This window comes from Desmodus rotundus, chromosome 12 (assembly GCF_022682495.2).
Source record: "Desmodus rotundus isolate HL8 chromosome 12, HLdesRot8A.1, whole genome shotgun sequence".
NCBI classification, from domain to species: domain Eukaryota; kingdom Metazoa; phylum Chordata; class Mammalia; order Chiroptera; family Phyllostomidae; genus Desmodus; species Desmodus rotundus.
The window spans coordinates 57,361,606-57,384,898 of NC_071398.1; the positions used below are offsets into that span (position 1 = coordinate 57,361,606).

The 23,293-nt window shown below is 39.7% G+C and overlaps 1 pseudogene; it reads right to left on the bottom strand.

Annotated features, from left to right (window-relative positions):
- The window catches only part of LOC112313952 (lysine--tRNA ligase pseudogene), a 49,078-nt pseudogene extending 26,247 nt beyond the window's left edge, over positions 1 to 22,831 (bottom strand).
- Positions 22,832 to 23,293: the final 462 nt, after the last annotated feature.

Here is a 23,293-nt window from a genome sequence, read left to right on the forward strand (position 1 = left end):
AGAAATTATATGCAATATACTTTTACAAATAAATACATATCAAATATTTTATTTCACATATGAATTAATAAGGAAATCAGTAAGACATTACAACAGATGGAAAGGAAAATGAAGCAAAATGCAAAATGGACTTATCACTAGGGTAACAATTAAGTTTTACTGATAAAATTAATTTCTATGGGAAGAATTGGAGGGCTTGTTACAAAGTCTATACTCACTGAGTTGTAAACTGTCTCAAAAACAGTGAAAGGCTGTGATAACCGGGAAGGGCAGCCCAGACGAGACATCCATGACCTTTTGGGCCCATTTAAGGGTTTTCACATTTTTCCCCATATGCTTCTGGTATTGTATAGTACAGCACCTATTTCTAAGCAGTTAAAAAAGGGTTATGATAAGGTTTCTATTGTAAACCAAAAAGCTAAAAAATAAATAAATGGGATTTATTTAATAATTGTAAAACTTAGGATATAACAATAATTAATAAGATCTTATAACAGTTATTATAATGATAAAACTTTTGAAGGATTTTTCCAACCTCTAAACATATGGTGAATCCAGGCAGTCCCGTGGCCTGAAGAGTCTCACACCCTCCTCCGGCTCCTCATCCTACTCCTTGCCGTGGAAAACAGAAAAAGAGAAAGAAAATGCAAACACATTCATAGTTTTTTTTTTTTAATTTTATTGTTATTCAATTACAGTTGTATGACTTTTCTCCCCATCCCTCCACCCCACCCCAGCCAAATCCCCCTCCCTCCCCCACCTCCACCCTCCCCTTTGATTTTGTCCATGTGTCCTTTATAGTAGTTCCTGCAATCCCCTCTCCTCACTGTCCCCTCCCCACTCCCCCCTGGCTATTGTCACATTCATACTTAATGAAGTAAACATCTGAGTTTTTGGAGAGAAAATACTTGGCTTGTGGAGTACTGTTTTCAGTTAAGTAAAACCCTATGTTATAATGAGATAGCACTTTGAGAGTTACTTTGATTAGACAAGATAAGGTCTGTAAAAACATATACATTTTTACTCATACATAAATCTGATGTACTATTAAGAATTAAGTCTAAATAGTATTAACTGATAACTATTAAACATTTTCTTTTAGTGTGGAACAGATTAGCATATAAATTATTAGCAAATACTATAAGGTAGAAAAAAACAAAAGACATAAAGATACATAAAAACAGGAAGTGTAAAGTTCATTGCATAGCTTCATGATTTTCAAAATAAAGCTTAGCTCTTCCCCTGGGTATCTTGTAATAAAATATTAAAAAGAATAAAATTTCAATGGTTTTAGGCAGTGGTCGTGATCCATTTTTCTTCAAATACAAATATGCTGTGATTCTGATCCAATTTTGGACACAAAGTCTCATTGTAATGTCACCGCAGAGTTTAGGAAACCTGTAGGGCTAGCCTGTCAGGAGATCAAAAAGGCGGCGTGAGGGTATTATGATGTAAAGCCCTCTGCCGGTGGGAATGCTGGGAGCTCAAAGTACTCACGTCTTCACATTACTGTGCAGTGAAGTGAACGCTGCATTAATTGTCTTAGAAAGTTCAATTTGTCCGAGAGGGTAAGGAGATAATATCAATGACATTAATATAAGAAAATGATCAGGTAACATTAGAAGATCAATTATATGATGTTTAATATTGCATATTTGCCATTTTCACTGTTTTACACTATTGTAAGCAAAAAAAATTATTGACTTTCAGCTCAACATTACATTTTTAAGTGATAGATTTTCCTTTTTTTTTGCAACCCAGGATGTAAATATATGCTTTCAAAGTGTTTGCAAACATACTATTATATATTTTTTGGCAAATGTCTTTTTAAAGTATTTTTTGGGATAAATGATTGCTTTTTGTTTGATTTCAAATGAGAGTAGATAGATGAATATTAATCTTTTACATTTTAAAATTGCTTTTACGCATTATAAATTATAATTTAAATGTTGATTTCATTGCTTTGTGTTCATGAGTAACAGCTTCTTCCTGATTGCAAATATCTAATTCTTGGGGGAGGCTATCAATTCAAAACTTATCTTTTCAAAATGCATAATAAAAAGGAAATAGAGGTGTAAATGCATACTCCATGGTATCTTTCTAATTAGACCTTTAAATTGCACTTTTTAAAAAAAATTTAAGAGGTAAAGAAGGCATTTGACTCTGTGATAAGTAAAGTTATCTTTAGAGATGCTAGAAATTGGAATTTTCCCTTTTGAGAGAGGATTTATAAATAATTGTTCTGAGTTCAATTCTAGAAGCATCTTACCTTTATCAAACCTACAGCAGATGGGAGTCTGCTTCGACTTGGGCTGATGATGGGAACTTTTAACAAGAAAAAAAAATACTGAAACTTTTTAATTAGTTGCCATTCTGAGAAAAATCATATGAAACCTGGCGTCTGCTCTTCTAAAATGATTATTATTTTTAACTTCTCCAAATTAGCCTTCATTATACCTTTGTGAAAATAAAACACTGTGGAGAGAAATAAAAAATGGGTTAGAACTCAAAATACATATATTTTGGATTTAGAATATCGTAAATGCACTCAGTGACTGAAAGGGCAGGGTTTAAAGGGCACTGTGATGACTCCCCTTTCAATTTTGGTAAAGCTTTTATTTGGAAGTCATTTCACGTAATTCAATATTGCATAAATAAGAAATAGTTCAAAGAACACCCATATGTTCTTTTCCCAGAATCATTGATTTTAAAACTCGTCCCGTGTATTGTTTGCTTTTTCTCTCTTGAAATTTTTATGTTAGGACAAAGTAGGATCGGTAAAAATATATTTTTTAAATGTGCGGCATTGCTCTATTACCAGATGTTTTACTTTAATCATTTATCTTTTTCCCCATATTTAATATTTCTAAAACTTTTCTTATTTTAGGCACACAGCTGGATCTAGGTAATATTTATCATAATGCTTAAATAATTTCAATTACTTTTCATCATTTTGCTATATATAAAGAGATTAATGGCCAATATTGCCACTGATGTTAAACCAATCTCATGAAAACATTTTGTACATTCTAGACACATTGCAGGGGATGTCTAGTGATGTGCTCGGAGGGTCGCACACTATTATGTAAATAGAGATTTTGCCATTGCAGATGCTGTACTAGCTCTGCGACAAGGCCCATGCGGTAGAGAATCAAGGCCTGCTGCCAACCGCTGTGACCAGCGGAGGCCTCCTGCCAAACGCTAAGTCAATGTTATGGGTTGAATTATGTCCCCTCCCCAATTAATGTATTGATATTGTAACTCCCAACACCTCAGAATGTGACCTTATTTGAAAACAGGGTCATTGTAGATATAATTAGTTAGGATGAGGTCCTTAGAATAAGCCATAATTTAATATGATTGGTGTCCTTTTAAAAAGGATAAACTTGAACAGAGAGAAGAGGCCACAGGCAGGCCAAGGCGGGAGGTGCAGAGCCAATCCCAGCCCTGCCAGCACCTCGGGTGTGAACCTCCGGCCTCTGGAACTGGGAGACCACACATTTCTGGTATTCTAAGCCACCCAGTTTGTGGAATTCTGTTACAGCAGCCCAGGAAATTAAATACATTAACTAAGGCAATACTTTCAAGGGGAAATGATTGATTTGCTTTAATGCACAATGTACATTTGGCATTTTCCATATGCATACATTAGTGACTTTGAAAATAACTTTAAAGTTTAAATGAAAATCTCAGAAAAGAAACATGTATTTGCCCTGATGTAGCTCAAACATTGTGTTATAGTTAATGCAGAAAATTCATTATACTTTAATCTCTGCTTATTTATGATCTGTATTTTTCACAGAAGGGAAGAATTGTAAACAAATGGTTTGGGGGAAACCCTTTCAAAGTTCTTGTGCATGAAATACTTGTGCTCAATAAGGAGAATTAAATCTTCCTTAAAGGAAAAATATTAGGCAGTGGTAGCCTTCAGCAGCGGCAATATATACTCAGCAATTTATGTCTTTCTTCCTGACTTCATTATTTGGTGAACAAAATCCATACTTGTTATAAGGACCTTTGTATTCACTCTTATTTAATAAATTTAGAAGAGAGATCGCATCAATGCATTGTGATATCAACCGGGAAGAATCTTTTAAAATAGATTTTATTCTGAAATGTATATGGCATGCGTTTTTTTAAGTCAATTCAACAAATATTTCTTGAGGATAAAACTTCAGTAACTTTTTTCCAGTTTCATTTTCAGATATAGCTAAATAATATTTTAGAAATACTAATCTTTTCAATGTTTCTTATTCATGTTGGCCTTCTTCCTCCTCATGAAACAGTTAGGTTATTGGAAACCTCCCCGCTTGAAAGGGGGGCATTTGTTGGCAGAAAGCAAACAAAAAGTAAGAAGTGCTTCCCCACTAAGCCTTGATGTAGAAATTCTAGGTTATAAGAAGTAAAGGAATCATGACGAGGACAATATGTTTAAAAGGAGAACAATGAGCAAATTTGAACTACCACCCTCATCTCTTTCTCGTCACCTAAACGTAGAAAAGGAAAGTCTCTCCAAGTCTGAGATGAAAGAGGTGCTGTAAAACAGGCTAGTCCAGCTGCGATGTTGGTATGCCCCGAGAGAAAAAGAATCCTGCTTCTTGTCCCCCGCCTTGAGCAAATCCAAGGAAGAGGAACTCAAGATGAATTGAGGATTTACTGTGCTCATTAGTGACATATCTACTTTTTAGATCTGTTACTAGGAAGAGTTATTTCATTACATAGCCCCTCCCCTCCAAGATTAATGGACCCAACTTAATTACTGAAATCTAACCATAGTTTGGCATAGTGCTTTAATATTTTTCTTCAATAACACATGATAAATGATAGGTTGTCCTGACTGACCACTGGGAGGTATCTTTCAGTTGTTAAGAAGTCAGTGTTTGGCTGGTGTGGCTCAGCTGGTTGGAGCGTCGTCCCAAAGAGGGTTCGGTTTCCTCTTAGGGCACGTACCCAGGTTGCTGGTTGGATCCACAGTCAGGAAGCTACTGATCAATGTTTCTCTCTCTGTCTCTCTCTTTCTCTCTAAAAGCAAAAAAAAAAAAAAAAGTCCTTGGGTGAGGGTAAAAAAAAAGTCAGTGTTCAGTAATCCTAATACTTGACTGCCTTTGTGGGGGAGGGGGGGCGGGGGGGGGGTTGGTGTGGAAAGACGTGCCAATGAAGGTGTAGAAATCTAATAATTAATAATGACTAAATGCCCAGATGTTACAGAATCATTAACTTCCAGTTACAAAGTAGAGTCCTGGATTTTCACCTAGAGGCTCTTGAGAGTATTTCCTTTTTCTGGTACATGTTGAACAGGAAACAACCAAACAAATATTCAACTTCAAGCAATTTTACAAAGCCATTGGACACAGAGAACAGTTCTAGAAAATCAATATTAATTTTCAAACTATTTGCTATCTGAAAACATTTCTCAAATATATAGGGTGGGGTAAGAGTAGGTTTACAGTCGTTCATATGGAAAATAATACAATAATTAATAAATAACACAAGAATAAAATGTTTTGCACACTCACAGCTGTAAACCTACTTTTGGCCCACTCTGTATGATTCTTTATGTGTCTTTCTGTTCCTGACCTGACTCCACAAAACTGACCATTAAGTTTTCCAGCCTGCAAGGCAGAAAAAGGGAGTCTTGCCGAGGCTGTTTACAGACTTGAAACTTGGATGGGAAACCATTTGTTTTGCTCTGTGAGCCGTTTTCCGATTTTGTGCTGGGCACTGGGGTGCAGCAAGGAGGAGAATGAGGTACCCTGTTCTGCCCGCTCAGACCACGCTCTGCAGTACTGGAGAGAGCTTCCAGCATCTAGGAGAGCAGTGGCGGTGAGCATGAACACTGTGGACCGGGGCTGCCTGAAGCACTCATTCAGAAAGGTCAAAGGCAAGGGCATTTAACTACCCTTGCTCTTTGCTTCCTGCTGGTGCCCGGACGTCGTAGCCTGTTACACACTTCAGGGAAGGGGAACAGCCATCCCGTTCATCCTTTCTGTCAATATCTAATGTAAGTAAGCCTGCAGGCTCTCCACCTGGAGCTTGAGTCCTTGGGAGTAGTGGTTCTCGAATAGTCCTTCTCATGCCTGCGGAAGGTCCTGTCGTTTACGAATTCCTCTAAGAAGCCACATAGAAAGACCTCTAGTGACACGATTCTTCTAAATTGTAAACTTTTGCCTACCCGTGCTTTTGAGAGAAAGGACTATATGGCTGTGGATGTATGGGGAAGTTCCCATTAGAGGAACTGAACACTGGGCATGAAGAGGGAGAAACCATGCTTTCTGAAACATCCAAGCACTTCGACATCGGTGTGCTTGCCCAGACTCCGAGGGCCCGCCTGATTGGATCAATATTGATGGAAAGGCGTCGGAGTCCTTTTTCCAATCTGATGTGACTGTAGAGCCCGTAGGGCCTTGGAGGTTGTCACCGAGTCTTTTGCTTTCGTTCTGAATGGGATAGCGGGATATCTGAATGGGATGGCGGGATATTGGTGGGTCTTAATCAGAGGAATGACCATGGGGCAATCACTTTGGAGACTGCTAATGGGAAGGTTTTGCAAAGTGAGGCTATTAATAACTTTGACAAGTACTACTTAGAATGGTGAGGGGAAAGAAGCCTTCCTGAAATATATTTGATGAAGAAAAAGATGAGAGGAACAAAAGACAACAAGAGTGGATAACTTGAAGAGTTGAGCTTTCTGGAAATCAAAAGGGCAACTCAAGAGAATGTGGCTTAAAGAGAGGTTTTTTTTTGTCTATTGCTCTAATTTTTAAGATAGGCATTTACTATAGCAAATTTAAATGCTTACAGAAATACAGAAGGGGGTGGGAAAGCTCAGTCAGCAAAATTGAGTCAAGAGGAGAGAGATTTATTGGGCAAATGGCCTTGGAAAGGTACACATAATAACCCAAGGATCTGCAGAGTACATCTGTACAGATGCAGGCAGGCTAGTCAGTGTGGGTTCCTGGTGATCACTTCCATTTCCTTAGTGAAACAGGAAAAAATTGAAGATGGAGATAGTGGTCAAAGGAGAGAAAAGAGAGTATAAAATGCTTGCCCAGGGAAAAAGGAGACTGAATGATCAGACAGGGGTCGGGGAGGGGCTGGGCAGGACCAGGGTCCTTTAGAGGTCAGCAATCACGAGTGTAAAGTGAGACCAGCCAGTAGGATTCTGTGTTTCTCTCCTGCTGCATTCACCCGCTGTGGGTGTAGGTGAGAAGAGAAGGTTGGACTTCTCCAGTACTGACCTCCGTCTTCACGGGAGAGCGGGGATAGAGGAGTCAAGGATGTATGCATTGGAATGGTTTGAATGAAAAGCAGTGGAATCACAACTGGATAAAACCAGGGAGGAGGGAGTATAATGGAGGTGGAGGGTAGTGATGTGTCTTATAAGATCAACAGATTGTAGGACCTTGTGGACGCAAAGACCTTCGCAGTTGAACTGCTCTGGGGGAGTGAGTGGGAAAGTCAGAGGTGACTTGGGGGGAAGGAAGGCTTCGTGTTGAGATTATACAGGGTTTACAGTTAGGTAAGGACAAGATTTAAGCTACAGCTCCAGGAGTGGATGGCTGACGTAGTTGGACAGACTCAGAGAATCCTAGGTATTGAAAAGCTGATCTTCCTTAAGGACAAATAAAGATGGAAAACAAGAGGCTCAGTTCTTCCTATTGAACATAAAGGAAGTCTTCTTCTCTCTTTTCTTAGAGCATGAACTTCAGAAAACTGGTAACTGTGAATTCTTTCTCTGTCTCTTTGAAATGTATATAAATCTATTTTTTTAATTTTAACATTTTTAAATTGTTGTTCAAGTACAGTTTTCTGCCTTTTCCCTCCACCTCTCCCCATCACCCAGCCCTCCCCTCCTCCCTCCCCTGTTTCCATACCCCCCACCCTTGTTATTGTCCATGTGTCCTTTATAATTGTTCCTGCAAACCCTTCACCCTTTTCCCCTGTAATCCCCTGCCCTCTCTCTCCCCTCTGGTCACTGTCAGCCTGTTCTCAATTTCAGTGTCTTCGGTTATATTTTGCTTGCTTGTTCATTTTGTTGATTAGGTTCCTGTTAAAAGTGAGATCAATCTTTTCAGACACTGTGTAAGCCTCTTGCCAGTTCTGTGGCCCAGGAATGTCTTTTTCAAGGACCTGGAGCTATCTCTTTGAAGTGCACAGGTCTGTGGGAAGGTAGGGGCCTGACTCCATGGCCCTCCCAGTTGTAGAAGTATGTGTCATAAAGCTATGAGTGGCTTGTTGTTCCGAGGGATAGAGTCCATTAGCTAACACAGACCCTCAGCCCATTAGCAGGTGAATTGAGGATGAACCACGTGCAGAAATGGGGTTTTCAAGTCCTCTTATATGAGGGCTACTTATTCTCTGGAGAGCGTGTGTCTATTGGGTTGGATGTACTTCACTGTGGAAAAGGAAGAGAGGTCTTTCTGTCCTCACAAGCTCTCAGCAAATTGCCTGTGGTGCCCATCATATTCTGGTTTAATACTTTTTTTAAAAAAGATTTTATTTATTTACTTTTAGAGAGAGGGGAGGGGAGGGAGAAAGAGAGGGAGAGAAACATCAATGTGTGAGAGATACATCGATTGGTTGCCTCTCACACACCCCCTGCAACTCAGGCATGTGCCCTGCCTGGGAATTGAACCTGTGATGTTTTGGTTTGGTGCTCAATCCACTGAGCCACACCAGCCAGGGCTGGTATAACACTTATTTAATAATGGAATTATTTTCTTTTTGTTTTACCATTGTAAAGACATTTTCTAGGTTGGGAGAATATTTTGTTTTTGTTTGTATTTCCCCAACAGCGTGAGGATTAAAATCATGGAGAATCATGACCCTCCACCATGATCCAAAATCTTCTAGGAAATGAGGGGTGACCTAGGATGCTGCAGGTGCTACAACAGAAAGATTAGGGGACAATACAAATAGGAGACGTGGGCTGCAAATGTATATCGTGCAGGTACACATCAGGGCGAACTTGTGAGAGCAAGATGGGCATTCTGTGTGGTCAGTATGTCAAAAGCCTTTAGGACTCACTGCCTGTAACTCCGGCTGCCTGGCTTGGCTCGGTGAAAACGCAGACATACACTGTGGGAAGTAATGAGTCAGGAGAGGTTTCCTTACATGAAGAATTGACTCTCACTAAAACCACAGTTCAGAAAATGTCACAAGCCAGTACATGAGTGATTGCCAAATGAGTTGTACAGACAATTTGTGCTGTGAGGTCAGAAAGAAAAGCAAGAGTTCCCAAATTAAATGCATGGGAAAGATTTTTTAAAAATTAATATGTATAGAGTCTTTTCGGCATCAAATCAAAAAGGATCATATTTAAACTAGCTTTCAAGTAACACCCAGGATGGGCTATGCATCCCATGGGGGCTCAGTAAGTGCTAATTATCATAATATCAAAGGACAAGAGGCATCTCATCTAATCTAGTCCTCAGGCAGTAGGCTCAGCCGTCCTAGATGATTGAGTGGCGGTCCAAGTGTGAAACCTTTCCTTGAGAAACCCATTCATCATCATTTCTGCTTAAAACCTTTTCTTCTTTTTAAATCTAATCCTATTCTCTGTGCAGCTACCATTGTTATATTTGTAGACAATGAAATGATAATGGTTAGATAATATTATTTTCTAACTGTGATTCTCTGATGAATTACTTCTTTTTCTCAGAATTAGTCATAGACACGGTGCTCAAATAAAGTCCTGGTATCATTCACTCATCCATCCATCCATTTTTTTCTTTATTTCTTTTTGCAATATACATTTTGAATCAAGTATTACATTATGAATTGCTTCATATTAAATTATCTCAAGCTTAGATGCTGAAGATAACATACGTTTTGTCTCACAGTTGCAATGGGCCAGGAAGATGGATAAGTGTGACTCGGGGCCTCTCAAAGGACTCAGTGAAGACACTGGCTAGGAATAGAGTCATTTCAAGGCTTAACTTGGGGGGGGGGTCCTGCTTCCGAACTCACTCCCTTGTCTGTGAGCAGGTCTCAAAATATCCCTCTTCTATCGTTACTCATGTGGGCGTCTCCATTGGGCTGCCTTCCAACATGCAGCTGGCTTTGTCCTGAGCATGTGTGCAAGAGAAAATGACAGAGAATATCCCAGACAAAAGCCACAGTCTTTTTTATAACTTAATATTAGAAATGGTGGCCCATCACTTCTTCCATGTTCCTTTTTTATTTTTTTAAGAATCTTTCAATCCAGCTTTCACCCAAGATGGTGGAAGTCACTAGATGGCCCCACGTATTGTTCTGTGATTGATCTAACCCAGAGTATGACCTGGGCAACATGGTGGAGTGAAAGAACAATGGGTTTTGATTGCAATAGACCCAAACTGGAATTCCATGCTGTCCTTGCCTCCTTTCAGAAATGTACTTAATCTCTTAAGAGTTGTAACTTCTCATGTATAAAATGACATGAATTGTAGCTATCTTACTAGGACATTATATAGATTAGATGTTCTTGAAAGACACTGAGATGTTTTTTAATAAAACATCATTGTATTTAATAAAAGGGATGTTGAAAAATTGTGCTAAATGAAAAAAGTGAAATGGGGCCTTGGATACACAGAAGGGTGGAGATACGTGTGCACCCAGCAATCTAGAGAAAACGAGAGGGGGGTGGGCCTAGGGTACAGTGGAGAGGTTAGCTCCTCATTTCATCGGGACTATTTGATTGATGGCATTTTCACCATGAGACAAGTTCATCAGTTAAGAGATTCATTCCAGCTACAAGCAGCTGCTTTGGTGGAAGCGTGAAATGAGCAAATAATTGGGGGTAACGGAGTTGGAATTTTGCTGGATGAGTGTGGGAGAGAAAGGGGTCATAGGGTATGGGTTTTGCAAGTGAGTGATGATAGAACTGAATCATGGAATTTTAGCTGAAAATGGAAAAGATATAATTGAAAATGAAGATATAATTGAGAGTAAAAGTGGCTAGAATTCCAGCTCTTAGCCAAGGTACTACAGATACTGCATTGTACTAAGAAACATTATTTTCATATACATATGTGGTGGAACAGTACATATTGATCAAAATAAATAATGAGAATCTATAACACAACACAATGCATTCAGAATATTACCCATCTGCATAGCAATAAAAATAATGCTTGAGTAAAAATACACCTGGAATAACATTTAGAAATGGTTCTAAATGTTGTAACTCATCCCGTACCCCTAGGTGTAAGTGAAAAACATCAACACTTGAAGATTTATTTAATCTAATTTGTAGCCTATTATTTTTAAGTACTAAGTCAATATTGCATCGATAGTCCATTATTATCATAAAATATTTTAAAACATCCTGGGCTTTACACTAGTCTTAACGACTTCTAGTGTCCCATAAATGTTAAATAAAGCAGCGTTCATAAAGCCTACACTGAAGCTGTTTGAAGTCTTCTCACGCACGTACCTAAATTGGATGTGTTCGGTTCATTTTGTATACCAGTCTTGGTTTGGAAGCCCTCAAAAGTTGAAGTTGTGCGTTGAGCCACAAATACGATTTTCTTCAAATATTTATTTTGTTTCCCGGTATTAAATATATTTCCTTATGTGAAGACGGAGATATAAATATTGTATGTGAAGTCAGACTTTATTGAAGCTGGTCAGGATTATAAGACGGCAACAAAGCAGCTCAAGTCTTGTGGCTATTTGGTCCCGCTGCTTTCTTTCGTCCCGAGAGATCCCCTTTCGTCTCAAATGTTGTTTTCTAATCAGATAATAACAGGCATTGCAAGCAGGTTATGGTTTTGTGATTAGAGATTAGTTTGCTAGCAAACAAGGTGCATTAAACTTAAATTGGTTGCTTCTGTCTTCAGTCGTAGTTTTTATATTTAATAGATATTTAGTAGAAAAAAAGAAACACTCTGGGATTTATTCTTTTAGGAAATGCTTTGAATTACGATGTTGTGTGAGGATAGGACTGCTGTGCAGATAAGCTTGATAGAAACAGAGGGAAAATGATTACACATTTTAAACCACAGAGCAAAGGGAACCCCAGTTTGGCCGCTATAATGCTGGTTCGGAGCACAGTCTTAGACTCGTTCTGTATCTAGGCTCCCGCACATACTAGGTGGGTGAATTTGTCAATTTACTCAATTGCTATAAACTGTAGTTTGCTAGTCTCTATGGCGGGAACAATGATAATATCCATCCCTGATCGTTATTCTGACATTTCAATAAAGTATCCCACCACATCTGTTGAAGGGTAACGCCAGATTCCTAGTGAGAATACCAGGAATGAAAGCGAATTTTGTTATCGGTGCATTAGGGTTAAATGAGTGGAGCTCATGTCTAGACCTCAGACACTGTCCTGGCCCCAAAAGTGAGATGACGGGGCCTTTGGGGACATTGTCTCTCAGTCCGTATTTAATGAACCTGTGGGATATGGGCTCAGTGTGTCTGCATACTAGGAATTTTAGGCTTGTTATACTGAATCGATTGAAATAGCGTTCCCACACGCCCAGGCATTTTCATTGATGTAATTTATATACAAAAACTCAGCCTAAGTAAACACACAATATAAAGGTTTTTAGCAATGACTACACTCAGGGAGTCACCATCACAGCATCATATACACGGATGTAGGCCCGTGTATACACATGCAGATTCATCTTCCCCCAGAGTTCCCCTGAGCGCTGTGGAGCTGGCCCTCTTCCCCGTGCGCGAGGTCCTGCAGACCGGTAATAAATTATAGTTCAAAAAAATGTCTAAATGCTGAGATAATGGTAGAATCACACAACGTTACAACATAATACAGAAAGCTCACACACCCCTTGTCCAGCAGGTGAAGACGTTAAACACTCATGGAGCAATGACCAAAACCGGACTGGCTTTGGTATTACACTACTAAGTAAATCACAGAACTCACAGGCACGGCCCGGTCTCTTCCCCAGTGTCCCCTCTTTATTCCAGGACCTAATCTCCAGCCTCTATCCGCAGCTAGTCATCTTGCCTCCCGGGCGAGACCTGGGAGGCCAAGGTCTCTGAGGCCTGCATTCTGCTTCCGCACTAACTTCTGCACAGTGATTTTAGCAACCGTCTGCAGCGCCGGCTCACGGCAGTAATTACTGCGTTCTCATGGTGGTGGTCGGATTTTCTTATTCTTTGCCTGCACTCCAAGTTTCATTGAGAATAATATAGTCTTCAATTTATTAGCTTTCCCAAACTGAGAAATACCTCCCTTTATGCACTTACATAATTTCTCATTTAACTTTACAACGCACGCAAGTGATTAGAGTTTAAAACGCCAGTGAATTCGAAGCTCTAAATTTTGACCCGCGCAACCTTTTGCCAACAGGTGAGCAGAATAATCTGTTGTTGTTAATCCTGCCTACCTTTCATGTTTCCAAAGGAGGTGCAGATTACTGGCTTGCGAGCCCTAATTTTTCCCTAATCTCTTGTACAAGTAGAAATGCTCCTTATTCATTGAATGTATATGGAATGCCAAACATGGCACATGCCTTAGATACGTATTTATTTCATCCTCATAAATAATAATTTATGAATTAAAATATGACACCCATATCTGAGGGTCTGAACATGGAATGAGTAACATGTATTTGCCGTAAAATTAATAATTACAGCGCCCAACAGGTTGCAATATTGCAATGCATTTCCAATGCCGATCACCTGGACTTCGGGCGGATGACACAGATGGAAGACACAGTCCGCAACAAGCTGTCCTCGCGTTTGATGCGGCCGCCAGTCTGGGGGCCTCGTGGCCACCCTTGCTTCCGACAAATGACGGTAAGAGCTGAGTCCTACAACCCGTTCAGGTTCTGTAATTCTTATTGTAACCATTAGTGTTGTTTTCAGGAGATTAATATAATTTATAACAGGTAAAAGGAGAGGGAATTTCGGGACAATTGACACTGGAAGAGGAAAGGCAGGTAGACTCACGGAGAAATAACTGAGGTAGAAGATGAAGTTAACAACACACAAATCAGGAGCGCGTTCCGCCCGGTTGTTAACGGGAGCGTTTGTAGTGAATAACAAATTTGTTTGTCATCCCTTAGTCATCCTTATCCAGTCTTCTGGGACACATGTCCTGTTTCAAATGCTGTCCACCAAGGAATCTTACGTCCCCAAACTAAAGATTGGGCAAATACATTGGTAAATATGTAAGAATTCACAAAATGGTACTGACTGTATGAGACTGACATAGTGATTATGATTACTGTGGAAAGTATTAGTTTGGGGAGAATTTAAACCCCTGAAAACAAAACTAAGAAAAACAAAAGTGTATCATCAGAAATAAATATAATGTGTTCTATATGCTGTAAGCAAAGAGTATAAAGACATTAATTAATACTAGGATTTGACAGCAAAATCATAGATTATAGTGATTGTGAAGGAAATAAAAAATTAGAGGACAATCTGACCATTAACTTGGAGGCAAAATTTATAAATATTCATCGTATATGCAAAAAATCAAGCAAGATATATTACAACTTAGAGTTTATCTCAAGAACTCAAGTTTGGCATGAAATTGAAAAATATACTCATATAATTTATCACTGTAACAGGTAAAAAATCACATTATATTATATTAATTATATTAATAGATGTAACAATAGAATTGAATGACATTTAACAACCCCTCAAAATTAAAAATCAATGAAAATACTTTTAATTAGAAAAAATGGAAGCTTTCCTAAATGGATAAAATGTATCTGCTAAAAAGACCACGAAATATTAGCACAAATACATACAATTTAATGCCAAGAACAAGAAAAAGATGCCCACTCATCACTTTTATTTTACATTGTAATGGAAGTTCTAGAGGGTGCATGAGGAGGGGAAAGAAATGCAATACATAGGAAATGGGACTAAAAATTAACCATTGTATTGTTTTACATAGACAAATTTAAGAAAACCATAGACTAATTCTGCTAAACCATAAGGAAATTTAATAAATTTACAAGATACGGACTTCATATGCTAAAACTAATAGCAGGTTTTGCAAGAGTAACAAGGAAACTATGTAAATGAAAGCTGTAGCACTTATAATGGCACAAAACTTATTAAATACATAAGAATAAACCTAACTAAAAGTAGACTTTATGGAAAAAAATATAAAAATATTAAATGACAGAGAATAAAGTTTAGATACAGAAATAGCTACCTTTGCCATCTTCCTAGATGGGAAAACATAGTATTATAAAAATGTGAATTTTTTTTCCATCTGATACCAAAAAAAATCACTGCAAGACAATTTAACACAATCCAGACTGGTTGTCAAAGAGATAAAAATCAGTTCCATACATATAGGGAAAATTGTAACAAGAAAGGTGGTAACAATCACCGGGAAAGGAAAGACCACATTATATACAGCAGCATATCTGCTCATTAACATTCATCGTGGTCATTAGTGTGAGGCATTATTATCCTCAGAAATAATGAATTGAGGTTCATAGAAGTTAAATCACTTGCTTACATAAATAAACACGGTAAGCATTTTGAAAGAAAGCGGCTGAATTTGAATCTACTTAAACTCAGGCTGTCTTTATCTCAGCCCATTTACTCTTCCTTTAGATGCAGAAATTGAGGTCTTTACACTTAATTATAATTTCATAAAATAATAATGGAATGATAAATCATGATCATTGAGATTTTAAACTGACATTGAGTATTTTATTCCTTGCCAAAGTAAATTATATTTTTGTATTTCAAAAATTTTCACTGAAATGTATAATGCTGCTGGGCATCTTCATTATTCTCATATGTTCTGTAAGCGAGATTGTTCCAAAAGCTAAATGAGCAGCAGTGAATGACCAGACACCCACCTTTACCTGCACTGTGCATAGCCAGGTATACTTGATTGGCTCTCACTAATGACATGCTGCGTGTGGGTAATACTGTAAAAAATGTATATTTAATCTAGCCCGTGGGCATGATAACATAGTAACACACAGATTTCAATAGCGAAATAGTTTTGAGCATTTTAAAAAAGATCTTTCGATATGTGATGAGGGCTCTAATGTCTATGAATGCAAGGAACTTTTAGGCTCCTCTCTTCTTGTCATTAAGTTAAAAGTCATCAAAATAGAAGCTGTGATCTGAAAACATCACACCTAAGTGATCTGGGTTCCTGGGAGCCAACACATTCTTTGCCCGTGTTGTTTTCTAAAGTACATCAGACATTCAAATCCTCGCTGAAGAAACTTTTATTTATAAACTATCCTATCTGTTTTTACTGCAAAACATAGAAAAGTTGAATTCCTGTTGGAGACATTGGCCGAATTAACTTGTAGAAAAACAAATTGGAAGGATTCCATCAGAAAAGAGGCTCGTCATGTGTGGTCTTCAAAAATCTGACTCCTGAAACCAAACGTTCTTAAAAGACATAGGAAGATTGAAGAAATTAATCCATTAAGCCAATTGGCACAATTCAATTTTTTTCCCCTAAAATGTGACTGAATTAGGGGTTGAATTTCCTTAAAAACCACTCAGTGATTTCCCTGTTGCATTGACAGTACACTTTGTATTTTAAAGGCAGAAAGGGAGGGAGGGAGGCAGGCCTTATTATTTCTAAGGATAAACAAACCCTAAAGTAATAAAAGATAGGGGCTTTATTATGTATCAGTGCTAGTAATCTACATAATTTTAATGTTAAGCCCCTTTCCCAGCAAACCGAATGTAAAACAGGAGCGCCCGTGCGGCTGGGCTTTATTTCTGTCATTACCATGAGAACAGCTAGAAAGAACAGTATTCACAGGGCGCTCTTGCTTTCTTTCCAATCCCCCCAAATTAGCGCTTTGTCAATCAGCGCTGGTTACGGCAGTGGGAGGAGGCAGAATGCGAAATGCTAAAACACGGTCTTTGCAAATGCGTGCCTCCACTGGTTTGGCGCACGTGTTTTTAAAATTCACTTTCCCTCCTGAGTGACATTGGGCTCCTTTTACACCACATTCTAGCCTGTGACATTCTCACTGTGTCGTTTCCCGTGAAGGGATGCTGATGAGCGGTTGCAAAGCCATTCTGAGGAAGTACGAGTTTGGACCAGACAATGAAGTCTCCCTAGGAAAATGTGCTGTTACAATCTCAGAATGAATTGAAATGGAAATATCTTTCACATTTACATGTATTTAGACAAATGTATAGAATTTCCTGTTACTTGTGGAGAACTAAGGGGGTGGGAGAGATGCCTGACAAACACAAAAATTGGGAGAAACAAGCAATTCTTTGAAGGCTTTGCATTTTGAAGAAAAGTTTCTTGCCTTTGCAATGAATGTAGAAATCATAAAAATTCCCTGGAGGACATTTAAACTCATATCAGGTTTGTATTCTATAAAGGTAATCGATTTTAAATTATTATCTCTCATGGGATTTGTGAAGTGATATATCAATTCAATGTTTGTATGTAAAGATACAGACAACAGTGTGGTGATTGGCGGGGTGGGGGGTAGACGGAGATAGGAGAGGGGAAAAGGGGCATAAATAGTGATGGAAGGAAACTTGACTTTGGTGAACACACAACACAATATAGGGGTGATGTGTTATAGAATTACACACCTGAAACCTATGTAATGTTATTAACCAATGTCACCCCAATACATTCAATACAATTTTTAAAAAAGAGAGAGGCTAGTGTTTGCGTGAACAACTCCGCCCAGGCTCCTGTTCTGTTTTGCCTAACTCAGAACTCACTCGGATGACAAACACATCCTGCTCGCTCTCTATTGCCTTTGAAGACAGTTTTTAAGATTATGCATTCTCATTCAGCGTTTTCCGATTTTGTTGATGGAAAGGTGATCTGACATGAACTCCTCTGTCACAGCCAGAAGCAGAGGTCACCCTCTCCCAGATGCAGAATTCGCAAATGAGAGCACACTATCGGGATGTGTTAGCGGCAGTACCGCCATGTCTAATTTATATTCGAGCAAGTGTTAAAGCAATTTCCTTTTTCTTTTCTTTTTTCACTATAGACTATCTTTTAAATTAATGAAAAGTGGATAGATCATGGAGTTTTGTTTTTGAAGCATGGGGAATAATTACGGAATGACTCCAACATGCCATGACCCCTTTGGGCATGTCTACCAAAGACTACTGACATTATGCATCTAACAGAGGCACACACATGTAGCTTTGAGAAAATTCCGTGTGCACAGATGGCTGTTTCTCTTTGTTTTTCTGTGTGCGTACACAGATATTTATTTTATTTTTGTTGTTGTTCACTTACAGTTGTCACCATTTTCCCCCCATTACTGTCCCTGCCCTACCCACCCCCCACCTCCCACATTCCATCCTCCCCCCACCCCTCCTTGTCTGTGTCCATGGGTCCTTACAGATCACTGTTTTAACTAGCATTATTCACAGTTTTTCTGACCCGATAAAGTTAAAATTATGATCGTCCGTCCCCTTGACAGAGAAATTATTTTAATTAGAGCACATGCTTCCTATCAGTGGGACCACGGCAGTGGCCTTCACCGGTGAGGCTGATGAAAGGAGAAAGCCATGCCACAGCGAGGGGATAGCCGGCAGGCCACAGAGCGGATCTTTGCAGAAGAGATGCTGTCCATTGCAAGACGGCCCTCAGGATGACATCACTTAACATGTACTGCCTTTTTTGGAATGGAGTGCTTTGCATGCATCATATCATGGCATCTAGGAGTGAACGTGAATTCCTAGTGACGCAGAGTTATAAATGAGGCAGCAGTCTCAGGGGTTAACAGACAACACAAGGCAGAGCTGCCATTCGAACACAATTCTGACTGTCCTGGCTGCAGGCACGGGCTTAAAAGATATTGAATAGTAAAATGAACTTGTAAGATCTCCCTGCTGAAGTAGCCTAAGAGTTTGGGTGTCCATGAACCCTGGGGAGTTTGGGAAACATGCAGAAGCCCCAGTCAAGGGCACAGGGTGGGCTGCACATGGATTGTTACTAAAACAATTTGAACACGGTTCATGCATTTATTCTTTATTGTTTATTGAGTGTTCCTTGCGAGGTAAGGCATGCCCTCTTACACATCAAACTGAAGAGGCCAAGCTTAGGTACTCAAAGGGAAAGTTTTTCCAACGGTAACGTCAGCAAAATTAATGCGAGGAGCTGTGAGATCTTAGTGATTCTTAATTCTTCCTAGTGAAAAATAGTAAAAGGATATTATTATTAGTGAAAATGATAGAATAGATAAAATAGCATATCATAGGTGACCAGCATGCTTATCTCACCTAGTAAGGTCATGCTGTGTGTGTGTGCGTGCCTCTGCTCACGGATAAACGTACACACTCGTACACAGATGCTGCTGGAGAATATCCACTGAAAAAGAAGAGTCTACAAAATTTAACACACAAATGCTTTCTGTGACATTATGGAATATTTCCAAAATTAGTACCTCAGAGAGTAAGCAATGACTGACATCATAGAAATTTGCCTGCAATAGTCTAAAACTCAAATTTAACTATATTATTTTCACCAATTTCCATAAGCTGGCATCAAACATAATTTTAATAAACCACTCCTTGCTCTGTCTTTGCTTTTGTACTTACTGATAATAAACACTCGTTACTTCTTGTGGAAAAAGTCCTAATCAGCCAACCATTTCGGTTTTCAGTCTTTCTCCAGGAAGCTGAGGATAAGCTATTACAGATGGAAGTTATTGTAGACAAACTAAGTAGACCGTTTAAAGTAAATTTGATTCTTACAATCTCTTTTAAGAAATCTTTTCTTTGTTTTTGTTTTTTTAAGGAGTCAGTGAAAGAAAAATTTCCCTCTGTTCCAAATCTCCCAATTCATATTGTTTTTTACATACCTGTCATTTGGGGTATTTGGGATGTGAGCCATTTCTGATTAAAATTCTGCAGATCAAACTTGACCTTAAAGCTTAATGGCTAACATGGTTGTTTACAAAGTGGCCGAGTTTCTCCAATGAGCTGTGAGACTGGGGACAATAATGTATTTATTGGGACCAGTAGTCACATACTCACAGCAAGAAAAGTATATACTGCATGCTCTTAATAATGCTATACCATTTTTAAATTTATTTTTTGAGTTTTTGCCTTCAAAGTAATAAATAGTTGCCTGTGCAAGACTTGGATGTAATATTGCTTTCACACAGAACACGCTGGCTACACTACACACACGTTCATCTACTTACAGAAATATTCACCACTTTATGAAATCTGTCTCGGATCACAAACAACAGAATTCATGACATTCGAAGGGAAGCCTTAGTAAAATAAATTATAATGCCACAGAGAAATAATACAGTGCATTAATGAAAGAGGGAAGGAACTGGAATAGGGTGATTTGTTGGTCTAAACAGAAATCGCTGAAAATATCGTTCACATAAAAACACTTAGTGCATTTACTAATTAGATCTCTTACCAGAACATAGAAATTAAATACCCCGAAGGTTTTTGTTTGTATGTTTTTAAATAAACAATTATATATGCGTATTAATACACCTCATAGTATTGAACACATGGCAAATTAGCAGTGACTTAAAAGAATCACCTAAAAATAGTCTTTGAACCTTGGTTCGCTCGTCTGTGGAGCCATCGCCTGAGCTGTTGGGGTCTGCCTTCCAGAAGGCACTTAGTCTGGGGTTGGGGGGCTGCCGTGGTGGCATGTGGGGGGAAGCCAAGCTTTGCTTTGATGAATCTTTTAAATTGACCACACACACAAAAAAATTCCCAACAGGCCGACAGGTTTGTTTATGTGATATGAAACAAACAAATCCCCGTGAACCCCTTAAAATAATTTTTCAAAGAAATATCAACTGAAACTAAAAAATATTCTAGTCTTGATATTTCTACAAAGTGACAGTCCCACGCTGAGATGCTGAATGAAGCTTGTATTTAAAGTTTAAACAGACGTGGGCGGAGCGGAAAGGAAATAACCCTAAGTGCTGTTTCAAGGAAGAGAAGGAAGGGGAGCGGGGCATACATTGTTTTACTAACCATTTTTAATTTTTAAAAGAAGCTGCAGTTGAGAGAGTGGGCTGACACAATCCAGACCCATCTCCCTGCGACTCATGTCAGAGTCCTTGACACATCTTCCGAGCTGACAACAAACGATCCCAGCAGAGGCAGAAGGGGCCACAGGCGCTCGGAGAGAAAACGCAGCTACCCTACCGCACAGAGCTGATTCCCCCCACCACAGGCCACGCCGAAAAGTACTGCGGACCAGAGAAAAGCAACGCGCTGAGATGCCCGAGAGCTCCAGGGGAGAGTCTCTGCCCTTGGCCTGCAGAGCTGACGGCGGGCCCAGCGGAACGGGGCTGAGACAGGGTCGGCCCTCGGGGTGAAGACGGGCCTGGAGTCTGGGGGACAATAGGGAGTCGGCTGCTTGTGTTCCCAGAATGGCTCCCCTCGGTCTGGGATGGCACTGGGGGCTCATTCTTTGCTGTCTGGGTCCCAAAGCTGCTACAAAGGCACTTTCGTCCTCAGGTGGAGGCCTAAGTATTGTTGCCGAGGCGGGGTTCGAGCGGTCCGTTTCTTTCTTTCGGTCCTGGCACTGATGTCCCTCCCCCGTCAGCGCTCTCTCTATCCCGGCAGCTGGGTGTCTGTCTGTCTGTCTTGTGGATTCTGAGCAGAAAACGGTCTCATCCCAGCTAACCTCTCGGGCAGTACTTTCTTCTCCCGCACTTATTTGGTTGTTTTTTAGGAAGTAAATCATTCACCAATGTCTCCAATAAGTGACGTAGACGTGTTCAATACAAGGCTGTGCCCGTTAGATTATTTAAGGCCCATTAGTATCCGGCCCTGGAAAATTGAGGAATACCTTTGAGTCCACACCAGGGTTATTCGAAGCATCTGAAAGGTTAATTGTTAATATTTTTCTAGCAAAGAAAAAACTGCACTTAGTAAGACACTGCATTCTGGAATATTCATCAAACAGGCGTAGAGTGTGTGAGAGAAATCGGATCTGCTGATGTGAGGGGCAGGAGGGTGCTCGGTGGGCTATTGTCTGTAAGTGAGCACATCCCTGTGCAAATCGGGGTCACAGATCTTTTTATTATAACACCCCCCCCCCCCCGCGCTGCTGTGTTTTTAAGTGAAAATCCAATATAACAATACTATTCTCCTACTTAGAAAACATGACTACTCTTTCCACAAGAGAATTTTCCCCAATAGAGTTTCCAAAATATATCCAACATTGAAACAATCTTAAATGAAAACCTATCTCACTCAGCCTGGGAGAACCTCACCCCCACAACCCTTGCCAGTCAAGACCACGGCTATTTTAATTGAATGGTTACCTTAGCATTTGCCAAATGCTTTATTTGAGTTAATTTAATATTTGAAAGAGAGATTATGACCGATCTGTGTCCTTGTTTGGGTTGCTAAAACAAAACAAACAAACAAACAAAAAAACAACACAGACTGATTAGCTTATAATCAACAAAAACATATTTCTCTCGGTCCTGGAGTCTGCAAAGTCTGAGATGAAGTCACTAGAACGGCCACATCCTTTGTCTATGGAAATGTAATTAATTGTCTGGGAAACCATGTTCCTTTCGGCATGTAAACCGCAGAAATTAGCCCAGGATTCCCAGGTGCATAAAAAAGTGCTAAGCAAGAGAAGACTAACGCACAGGAGAAGGAACAAGCTTTGCCAGTAACACCTGACATCACTTACACTCTCACCTCTGCTCCCAGCTGCCTTGCGGGCAGCCTGGGACTTCCCGTCAGTGTGGGTTTGAAGGTGCGTGTTGCGTGTCTGCACGCCCGCAGACGCATCTCCCGTCCCCTGTGTGTCTCTGATTTGGTAACCGAGCTGAAGCTCCTCGGAAAAGCTCCGAATTCTGTCCTGAATCACATGGTGACAGTAAGTGCCTCTGTTCCCCTGCCGCTGCTGGGCCAGGATGACGGATGATACCATGTGCAGGCCTCCAACTGTAAAAAGCCACTGAGCCTCGCTGTGAATTTAGGTGTTGATGAAAGATGAGCTCTTGCTTAAAAGAACATATGTTGTTCGTGAAACCTCCGGAGAAACTATTAAAAATGCACTCTTCATTTTTAAGAGAGGCTTAATTACTGGTGAGACAGCATAGAGCAGTATTCCTATAATCTTCTTCTTGCAGTCGTTGGCATAAATAATCAGACTGTGAAATATTCTGTCTATGATTTCAGAAAACCGGAGGTTAGCAGAGATAACAGGCTCATTAACATGTCATCAGGAAAACTCTTGGGTGGCCTGGCACATTGCAAAGGCTACTGTGTTTTACCCATAGTCACAGCCCTGGTCAGGTAGCTCAGCTGGTGAGAGCATCGTTCTGACACTCCAAGGTTGTGGGTTCAATCCCTGGTCAGGGTACATCCAAGAGTCAACCAATAAACGCAT